We start from the raw sequence: 10569 nt of genomic DNA, 5'->3' as shown, positions 1-10569 counted from the left end.
TCTACTCTTAGCTCATCCATTGCCTCACCACGTAGTCTAGGGGGAGCCTCTTTCTCCTCTCGGCCCTGCTGGAATATCTCCTTCCCTTGGCCATAAAGTTGAACACTTCAAGGTCCAACCAGTACATAATGTGCCCAGTAAGAAAAAATATGAAAGTGTCTGCAGATAGTTTAATTCTTACTGAATTGTACTAGGGAGCAAACTATAGGTGACATTTTGTTTACATGTAGTTACCATACGATCCAGCATTTTACTTATAAGTATATATTCCATGTGAATTGGACACATGTTTCTACAAAAATGTGTATATGAATATTTGTAGTTGTACTATTCATACTAGCCAAAAAGTGAAGATAACCCTAAGATGGTTAATTTTACGTGTCAACTTGGCTAGGCTATGGTGCCCACTTGTTTGGTCAAATAGCAATCTAGATGTACTGGGAAGGTATTTTTTTAGATGTGATTAACGTTCTAAACCAGTAGACCTTGACTAAAACAAATTACCTTCCCTAAGGTGCGTGCGCCTCATCCAATCACCTAAAGGCCTTAGGAGTCTGCCTTTAGACCGCAACATAGAAATTCTGCCTGTTTCATTGAATGACGTACTGGACCAAATGTATTTAACAGATATATTCAGAATATTCCATCTTAATACAGCAGAATGCACATTTTTTTTCAAGTGTATAGAGAACGTTCTCCAGAGCAGATCACACGTTAGGCCACAAAGCAAGCCTCAGCAAATTCAAAAATACTGAAGTCATACCATGTGTCTTTTCTGACCACAATGCTATAAACTAAGAAATCAACCACAGGACAAAATCTGGAAAGACCAGAAATACATGGAGGTTAAAGAACACGCCACTGAACAATGAAGGGGTCAACCAAGAAATCAAAGAAGAAATAAAAAATTACATGGAAACAAATGAAAATGAGAACACAATGGTCCAAAGTCTTTGGGATGGAGCAAAAGCAGTTCTAAGAGGGAAGTTTATAGCAATACAGGCCTACCTCAAGAAGCAAGAAAAATCTAAAAGTAAACCGTCTAACCTTACACCTACAGGAACTAGAAAAAGAAGAACAAACACAACCCAAACCAGTAGAAGGAAGGAAATAATAAAGATTAGGGTAGAAATAAATGATATAGAAACTAAAAAAGCAATAGAACAGATCAATGAAACCAGGAGCTTGTTCTTTGAAAAGATCAACAAAATCGATAAACCTCTAGCCAGACTCATCAGAAGAAAGAGAGAGAGAGAGAGAGAGAGAGAGAGAAAGAGAGAGAGAACTCAAATAAACATAATCACCAATGAAAGAGGAGAAAAAACAACCGAAACCACAGAAATACAAGTAATTGTAAGTGAATATTATGAAAAACTACATGCCAACAAATTGGACAACCTAGAAGAAAGAGATACATTCCTAGAAACATACCATCTACCAAAACAGAAGCAGGAAGAAATAAAAAAATTTGAACAGACCAATAACAAGCAATGAAATTGAATCAGTAATCAAAAAACTCCCAACAAATAAAAGTCTAGGAGGCGACAGCTTCACAGGTGAATTCTACCAAATGTTTAAAAAGGAGTTAATACCTATTCTTCTCAAACTATTCCAAAAAACAGAAGAGGAAGGAAAATTTCCAAATTCATTCTGTGAGGCCAGAATTAACCTGATTCCAAAACCAGATAAAGACACCACAGAAAAAGAGAACCCTAGAGGCCAATATCTCTGATCAAGACAGAAGCAAAAATCCTCAACAAAATACTAGCGAACTAAATCCAACAATATATTAAAAGAACGATTCAACACAATCAAGTGGAATTTATTCCTGGGATGCAAGGGTGACTCAATATTTGCAAATAAATCAATGTGACACATCATATCAGTACAAGAAAGGATAAAGACCATATGATCATTTCAATAGACGCAGAAAAACCATTTGGCATAGTACAACATCAATTCATGATTAAAAAAATAAAAAACCCTCAACAAAGTAGGTTTAGAGGGAATACACCTCAACATAATAAAGGTCTTACAGGAAAAACCCATAGCCAACATCATCCTCAATGGGGAAAAGCTGAGAGCTTTTCCCCTCAGGTCAGGGACCAGATAAGAATGTCCATTCTCACTACTTTAATTCAACAAGTGCTGGAAGTCCTAGCCACAGCAATCAGACAAGAAAAGAAATAAGAGGCATCCAAACTGGTAAGGAAGAAGTCAAACTTTCACTATTTGCAGATGACATGATACTACATATAGAAAACCCAAAAGACTCCACCAAAAAACTGCTAGAACTGATAAACAAATTCAGTAGAGTGGCAGAATACAAAATCAATGTACAGAAATCTGTTGCATTCTTATACATCGATAATGAAGCAGCAGAAAGAGAAATTAAGAAAACAATCCCATTTACAATTGTCCCCCAAATAATAAGATACCTAGCCAAAGTGGGGAAAGACCCGTACTCTGAACACTATAAAACAATGATGAAAGAAATTGCAGATGACACAAAGAAATGGAAAGACATCCCATGGCCATGGATTGGAAGAAGCAATATTGTTAAAACATCTATATCACCCAACACAATCTACACATTTAATGCAATCCTTCTCATAATAACACCAGAATTATTCACAGAGCTAGAACAAGCATTCCTAAAATTTGTATGGAACCACAAAAGACCCCAAATAGCCAAAGCAATCTTGAAAAAGAAAGACAAAGCTGGAGGCATCACAATTCCGGACTTCAAGTTACATTACAAAGCTGTGGTGACAAAAACAGTATGGTACTGGTACAAAAAAAGACCCATAGATCAATAGAACAGAATAGAAGACCCAGAAATAAACCCACACTTATATGGTCCATTAATCTACAACCAAGGAGGCAAGAATATTCAATGGGAAAAAGTCTCTTCAACAAATGGTGTTGGGAAAACTGAACAGCTACATGCAAAAGAATGAAACTGGACCACTTTCTTACACCATACACAAAAGTAAATTCAAAATGGATTAAAGACCTAAATGTGAGACCTGAAACCATAAAAATCCTAGAAGAGAGCACAGGCAGTAATTTCTCTGACATAAGCTATAGCAACATTTCTCTAGCTATGTCTTCTGAGGCAAGGGAAATAAAAGCAAAAACGAACTATTGGGACTACATCAAAATAAAAAACTTCTGCTCAGCGAAGGAAATGATCAACAAAACTAAAAGGCAACGTAGTGAACAGGAGAAGATATTTGCAAATGGCAGATCCAATAAAGGGTTGATATCCAAAATATAAAAAGAACCGATGCAACTTAACACCCAAAAAGCAAATAATCCAATTAAAAAATGGGTGGAAGGCATGAACAGCCATTTCTCCAAAGAAGACATCTAGATGGCCAACAGACACATGAAGAGATGCTCAGCAACCCTCATCATCCGGGAAATACAAATCAAAACTACAATGAGATATCACTTCAAAGTATACTTGTCAGAATGGCTAAAATAAAGTGTTTGCAAGGATGTGGGGAAATAGGAACCCTCGTGCACTGTTGGTGGGAATGCAAACTGGTACATCCACTGTGGAAAAAAGTATGGAGGTTCCTCAAAATGTTAACAATAGAAGTACCCTATGATTCAGTAATCACACTACTGGGTATTTACCCCCAAAATACAAAGACGCTAATTCAAAGGGACACATGCAACCCTATGTTTATTGCAGCATTATTTACGATAGCCAAATTATGGTAGCAGCTTACGTATCCATCAAGAGATGAATGAATAAAGAAGATGTGGTATATATGTACAATGGAATAGGATTCAGCCATAAAAAGGAATGAAATCTTGCCATTTGCAACAACATGGATGGAGCAGGGGAGTATAATGCTAAGCGAAATAAGTTAGGAGAAAGACAAATACATGATTTCACTCATATGTGGCATTTAAGAAACAAAACAAATAAGCAAAGGAAAAAAAAAGAGACAAACCAAGAAACAGATTCTTAAAACTATAAGAACAAACGGATGGTTACCAGAGGGGAGGTGGGGGGGGATGGGTGAAGTAGGTGATGGGGATTAAGGAGTGCACTGTTGACGATGATGAGCCCCAAGTAATGTATAGAGTCGTTGAATCACTATATTGTACACCTGAAACTAATATAATGCTGTATGTTAACAATACTGGAATTAAAATTAAAAACTTAATTAACAAAAAGTTCTGCCTGTTTGCAGCCTTGGCACTCAAGACTGCAACATCAACTCTTTCCTGAATTTGCCTGCCCTGCAAACCAGTCCTCATAATTGTGTGAGCCAATTCCTTAAACTATCTCCCTTCCCTATCCTCCCCTCCCTGTTCTGTTTTTCTGGAGAACCCTAATACAAACCCTGATGTCCATAAACTGATGGATAAACAATATGTGATATATCTACAAAATGGAATATTATTCACCATAAAAAGAAATGAAATGCTAATACATGCTACAATGTGGATGAATTTTGATAACATTATGCTAACTGAAAGAAGCCAGACACACAAAAGGCCATATATTACATGGTTCCATTTATATGAAATGTTCAGAATAGACAAATCCAGAGAGATGGAAAGTAGATTAGTGGTTGACTAGGGCTCAGGCAGCGGGGGCGGGGGGGAGAGGAATGGGTAGTGAGGGCTTAATGGGTATGTGGTTTCTTTTGGGGGTGATGAAGATGTTCTAGAATTAAGTAATGGTAATGGCTGCACAACTTTGTACTAAAAACACTGAATTGTACCCTTTAAATGGGTGAATTGTATGGTATATGAATTAGATCTCAATATAGCCATTATTTTGAAAATAACAAGACTTAAAATAAAAAAGAAATAATATCCGTCACAGTTCGGTCTCCTGTCCCTCCCCTCTTCTAGGCAATGTATGTACAGCTTGCCATCCGCCTGGCAACACCCATCATCCCCAAATTCCATGCTGCATTTTGCAATAGCCCTTCTTTCCCTCCAGTGCTAATTTAGATGATCATTTAAATCAGATTTTTAAAAACATAACTACTAGGGATAAGGGTTGCAGGGAACTCGTGTTTTGACTCCAGGCCCTATGGATGATGCTGACGAGGGAGCGGCTCAGAACAGGATAGGAAAAAACTCTTCATCCTCAGGTTGCTTTACAGTGAAAAGAGAAGGCCCAGAGGCTGCATAACTGATTTTGTGTTAGATATCTTTTAAAGATTCTAACGGTTCAAATTGAGCGTTCTACAGAAGGAAGGCATTCTTCCATCCGAGCTAATGATTCTCTGGGCCTTGCCTTTCACCTCCCACCAGCTAGTGTTCTATGACGACTATCAGCCACTTGCTGCACATCTTGCTCCTTCCTCTCCTCTTCCTTCATGCATACCAGCTACCTCTTATAAGTCAGCTCTGACTGCAGTGGCTTTGAAAGCTTAAACCTATTCCGGAGCCTTATATGTTTCAGAGGTGTTCTGAATGCTAATAATGATGCCAAGAACTTTTTTTTTTCCAAAGATTTATTTATTTCAGAGAGAGAGGGAGAGAGCATGAGCAGGGGGAGGGGCAGAGGGAGAGGGAGAAACAGGCTCCCCACTGAGCAGGGAGCCCGACTCAGGGCTTGATCCCAGGACCCTGGGATCCTGACCTGAGCCGAAGGCAGATGCTTAACCGACTGAGCCACCCAGGCGCCCCAAGATGCCAAGAGCCTTTAGACTCATTCTCTGTTCCTGCTGAGTTTGGAGGTGTTGCAGGGGAGAGTCAAATCTTGGGTCTCCCTTTCCTGTAGAACTTTGGTTCTGCAAGAAGAAGAAATTGACCCTGAACACTATCTAGTATTCAGGGGGCAGCCTAGGGATATCACCTCAGTTGACCAGTCTTTGGGAGATGAGTGGTCTTTTTTTTTAAGATTTTATTTATTTATTTAGAGAGAAAAAGTAAGCAAGCGGGGGGAGGGGCAGAGGGAGAGGGAGAGAGAGCATCTCAAGCAGACGCTGTGCTGAGCCCAGAGCCTGACTCAGGGCTTGATCTCAAGACCCTGAGATCATGACCTGAGCTGAAATCAAGAGTCAGATGCTACCCAGGCACCCCGGGAGATGAGTGGTCTTAATGGGGAAGGGGTTCCCAGGGCCTCAGTAGTCTCATGCCTGTCAACATTTCCAGTGTCTCTACTCCTCAGAGGAGTAAAGGGCTGAAATCTAGAGGTTGCCTGAAAGAGGAAAGAGAGTTGGACAGAAACAGGGCAAATTCTCAGTTTCTCCCAGGAGGGCAAAAGGAACAGGGAAATAAGAGACCAGAGGATTTAGTGACCTAAAGCGCCAGAGAGTCCTAGGGCTGGAAATAGAGAAGCTAGTGGGTGAGGGGGATCAGATGGCCAGAAACTTACAGGTCTGTATCAGCCATGGGGGAGTCCAAAAAAAAAAAAAGTGTAACCGTTGGGGCTCTGCCTTTAAGCCGCTTATGGCAATGTAGTTGTGGAATAAAAAATAATACGCTTGCCATAATTTGTAATTTGGTGCTAAACCATGGTGTTGACAAAAAAGCGCTGTAGGAACTTGGAGAAGGGACATATCATGTGGGCTGGCATCCTCTGTGAGCTGAATGGCTGACTGAGGAAGTGGGTCTTTATGCCCCAGGACTTTATGCCCCAGCTCCAGTGGCTATAGCTTTTCTAGAGATGAGTGTGCCTGAGTCTTGCATAGTTTCCTGGAGGAAGTGTGGCGGAGGAAGGCTCATCATCATCGCCATTTTTAAATCATTACTGTCATCAACAAGAACCACAATAAACATTCATTGAGCATCCCTCCCTGAGTCTACACTTGTGTTGGGTAGGCAGGCCAAACACAGAAAGAGCTGAAGGACTGGTGCAAGAGAGAGTGCGCCAGTAGCTTAAAGACAGAGGGAAGCCTGAGGGCTGGGGAGGTGAAAGAAGGCTTCTTGGGGGAGGGAGTACCTGAGCTGACGCCTGAAGGAAGGTTAGGGTTTGGACTAACGGAGGAAAGAGTGCAGGACACTGTAAATGACCTCAACAAGACACAGAGGTGGAAGTGAGGAGGCAAGTATGATTAAATGAGAAAGTTTGCTGGACTGGAGCAAAGGGTTTGCGATAGGGTAACGTGGATGATGAAATTAGAGAGGGAAGTAGTGTGGTGATTACAGAAAGCCTTTAGTGGCGTCCAGAGGGAAGGGGTGTTCAGGAACAAAGTAGGAAGGTCTTGTAGATTTGTGTATTTGGGGCGTGCTGAGGGCACAGGGAAGGAGGAAAGGCTAAAAGAATTGGGATTCTCCATTCTTTCTAGCTTCAGTCTCCCATGCTAGGGTGACCAACTTATCCCATCCCAGCAAACTGAGGTGAGTTTGTCACCCTACTTGAGATCCATCTTGAGAACAGGTTCCTAAGAAGCCCCCAGAAGTTCTTCACCCTATACGGTGGGTGGAGAACCCCGTGCCAGTTGGAAAGCCCCAACCAATTAACACTATGTGTGAAGTGTTCTCAGATAGTGTTGACCTGCCTTGTGAAAAGGAAAGGAGGAAGGATCAGCCTGCTAACCCAGCTAACCCAGCTCTGAGCAGGAGGACGGGTGCAGACCAAGATAGCGTGCCTGCTTCAAAGGCAACAACCTTTAGAAGTTAATTTGTCCCTGAATCAGCCCTGGGGAAAGGAGGCAGCAACAGCAGGAATCTTAAAAAATCAACACAACCACAAGACTAAGTCTTTCTCCAGGCCATCATTTTGGTGGCTGCTAGTTGGCCACTCCTCACATATTCTTTGTACTGACTTCCTGCAGCAAAAGGAGATTGGCACAGGCTCTGCTACATTTATATTATTACCAGGAGGCAGATGTTTTCTGTTTCTCTGGGGTTTAGAATTATGCAAATGAAGGCAGGAAAACAAAAGCTCAGTGAGGTGGGGAGGATTGATCTTAAGAATCCTGGCAATTTTCTGAGCTCTTTAAGTCACCCATCTCAGCTTTTACTAACAGCTCTCTTGGCTCCTCTCCAGTCTATTTAGAATTTGGCACCTCTTGAGAACCTTCCAGCCAAAGACCTGAAAGTTCAATTCTAAAGTTCCTATCCCGGCCTCATTTTGCAAGTGGGGAAATCAAGGCATTATAATATGAGTTTTCAGTGCTGACCTTGAGTCTTGACAACCCCCCCCCCATCCTTTTCTATCTTAATCTCTGCTGCATACAGACTTGCCTGGAAAGGAAACTATGTCCCAATTGCCTCTCAGGTCTCCTCCCCACACCACCGTGATATCATCTGGAGGGCAATAGGACCTAGGGAAGTTCAACCCTGAAGCCCAGAGAGAGACAGAGAGAGACAGAGACAGAGAGACAGAGAGACAGAGACAGAGAGACACCTGCCTAACCGCGTGGGTTGTTCAAGTGTGCAAGCTAGCTAGTTCCTGAGGGCGGGGTAGAAGTGGGAGTCGGCTGCTTTGGGGGAAGAGGAAAGCTGTGGCTTCCCTGTGGGATCCGGGGGTCGTGGTGAAAAGCCGTTCCAAAGGCTAGGCCAAGCCCCCCCCCCCCTTTCGTTTGTCGCGCCTCTCCACAGGGAGCATCTTTGGGCTGACCGCCCTGGAACTTGCAGGCTGGTTTTGTTTGGCCCCAGCCGTCCCTCCCATTTGGCCCGCCCCCGCCTTGAGTGCCTTAGTTTCCCAAGCCGCCGACCTCTCGCAGCTGGAACTGCAGGTCAGGGAGGACCCCACAGCAGACGGGGCGTCCAAGAGTCTGACGGCATCTGCCTTTGCCCTCCCGGGCTGGCGCCCCGCACGTCGTGCTTCTCGCTCGCAAAGTTTCTCTGTGGAAAAGAAGCCCCTCTAGCTTTCTCTGGCTCCTGGAGCGCGCGCGCGCGCTCCGCTTCCCTCCCCCGCCCCCACCCCCACCCCCACCCCCGCTCCGCCCCTCCCCCCAGCCTGCGCTCCGGGCCCGGGTTGGTGCCTTTGCTCCAGCCCCCGGCCGGCTGCCTCGGGGGCGGAGCTTGGGGAATTGGTGGAGTGAGCTGGAGAAGCTTCGACTGGGCGCGGGTCCTGAGGGAGCAGCGGCGAGCGGGCGAGCTAGTAGCCACAGCCTAACAATAGCTTAGGGTACCTAGGCACTGAAATGAGCCCCCGAAGGGACGCTCAGGCTGCACCCCCTCTTCTGCCCTGGTTCAGTTCTCGGCAGGTTTGAGAGGGCGTGCTGGTCAGGACTCCTCGAGCGGTGCTGCTGAGTGTTGGTGCCCCCGACAGAGTGGCTACCCCGCTCCCTGCGGGGCTGCGGAAGGAGAAGGGGCCAAGGAGACAGCTGTCCCCAAGCCTTTCACGTGCCTGGAATTGCACTCCGGACTGGGCGCTAAAATGCTTGCTTTTGCCCTGTCCAGGTTTCTTGGCACTTCTGTGGACGACTGGAAGCCTGGGCCAATGAAGAGTCAAGTTCAAAGTGGTACTCCTGGGTTCTCTGCCCCATACTCCCAACAAGTGTCACTTGAAACTAGAAAGAGGGGTCTCCTGCTCTAACTAGCAGATCTCCGCTCTGGAATTGTACTTGACAGCTCTCTTCAATACTTGGACTGCAGTGGCTTCAGGGTTCTCTTGGGTGGGGGTGGGGGTTGCTCAGAACCTCGACAATGGACCGAGTTTATGAAATTCCTGAGGAGCCCACCGTGGATCCAGTTTCATCTCTGGAGGAAGATGTCATCCGTGGGGCCAACCCTCGATTTACCTTTCCATTTGGCATCCTCTTCTCCCCCTTTTTGTACTGTGGGGGTGGCTGCATCTGCCTTGTACATGGTCAGAATCTACCGAAAGAATAGCGAAACCTACTGGATGACATACACCTTATCCTTCTTTATGTTTTCATCCATTATGGTCCAGGTGACCCTCATTTTTGTTCACAGAGATCTGGCCAAAGACAAGCCGCTGTCATTGTTTATGCATCTAATCCTCTTGGGACCTGTTATCAGGTGAGCAATTTTTCATTTCTATGCGCCCCCCACAGGGTTTGTGCAGAGAAAGATGAAGCTAATAGTTACAAGACTGATACTGTGCCTCTAATCAATTCTCCCATTCCCTCCCGCTCTTGGCTTCCCTGCCTCCCATCCAGAAAATCTTATCCGAAGCCTTAGATGCCACCACAATGAACATGTGGCACGTACCTGTGTTCCAAAACCGTGTATGGTACCATTGCTGAGACTTCGGTAGACAGTGTTTGCTGTTCGGATTTGAGTTGTGAAAATTGGTACGGGACCAGCTGACGTGCTTAACCTGTGCACACCGGCCATAGCTTCAGAGTGTGTTATTTTGACTCTGCCTTTTAGACACTCTATAAATTGGATCTCACATTCAATTTCTTTACCGTGAGCTGTTTGGGCTGATGGTGGTGGCATTTTCAAATTTTCCAGAGTTATTTGACACCTGGAAAATATTTTCAGCTATTTGTGGTCATCTAGTACCCAAACCCATTGCAGTTTGTTTGTTTGTATATTTTTTTCTGTTGGTTCATCAGTCTCTTGTGTATCTCTTTGTATCGTTCTGCAATAAAGGCACATGGTTAGAGGGGGCAGAAGAAGATAGTCCATCTCTCTCCATCTGGATGCTGGAGCACACTGTAATAG

At 44.1% G+C, this 10569-nt stretch overlaps 1 long non-coding RNA gene across 1 annotated transcript; it reads right to left on the bottom strand.

Moving 5' to 3' along the window:
* Positions 1 to 5577: 5577 nt before the first annotated feature.
* Positions 5578 to 9735, bottom strand: LOC141372068 (uncharacterized). Its single transcript, XR_012377393.1, has 3 exons — positions 9066 to 9735; positions 8646 to 8775; positions 5578 to 5771 (listed from the first exon to the last, which is right to left on the bottom strand). It is a non-coding gene; the product is annotated as an uncharacterized lncRNA (long non-coding RNA).
* Between the last annotated feature and the right edge of the window lie 834 nt (positions 9736 to 10569).

The sequence above is a fragment of the Callorhinus ursinus genome, unplaced genomic scaffold (assembly GCF_003265705.2).
Source record: "Callorhinus ursinus isolate GAN/ISIS: 27379988/994484 unplaced genomic scaffold, GSC_fseal_2.0 scaffold652, whole genome shotgun sequence".
Classification (NCBI taxonomy): Eukaryota; Metazoa; Chordata; class Mammalia; order Carnivora; family Otariidae; genus Callorhinus; species Callorhinus ursinus.
This window is presented reverse-complemented; position numbering and strand designations above follow the sequence as displayed.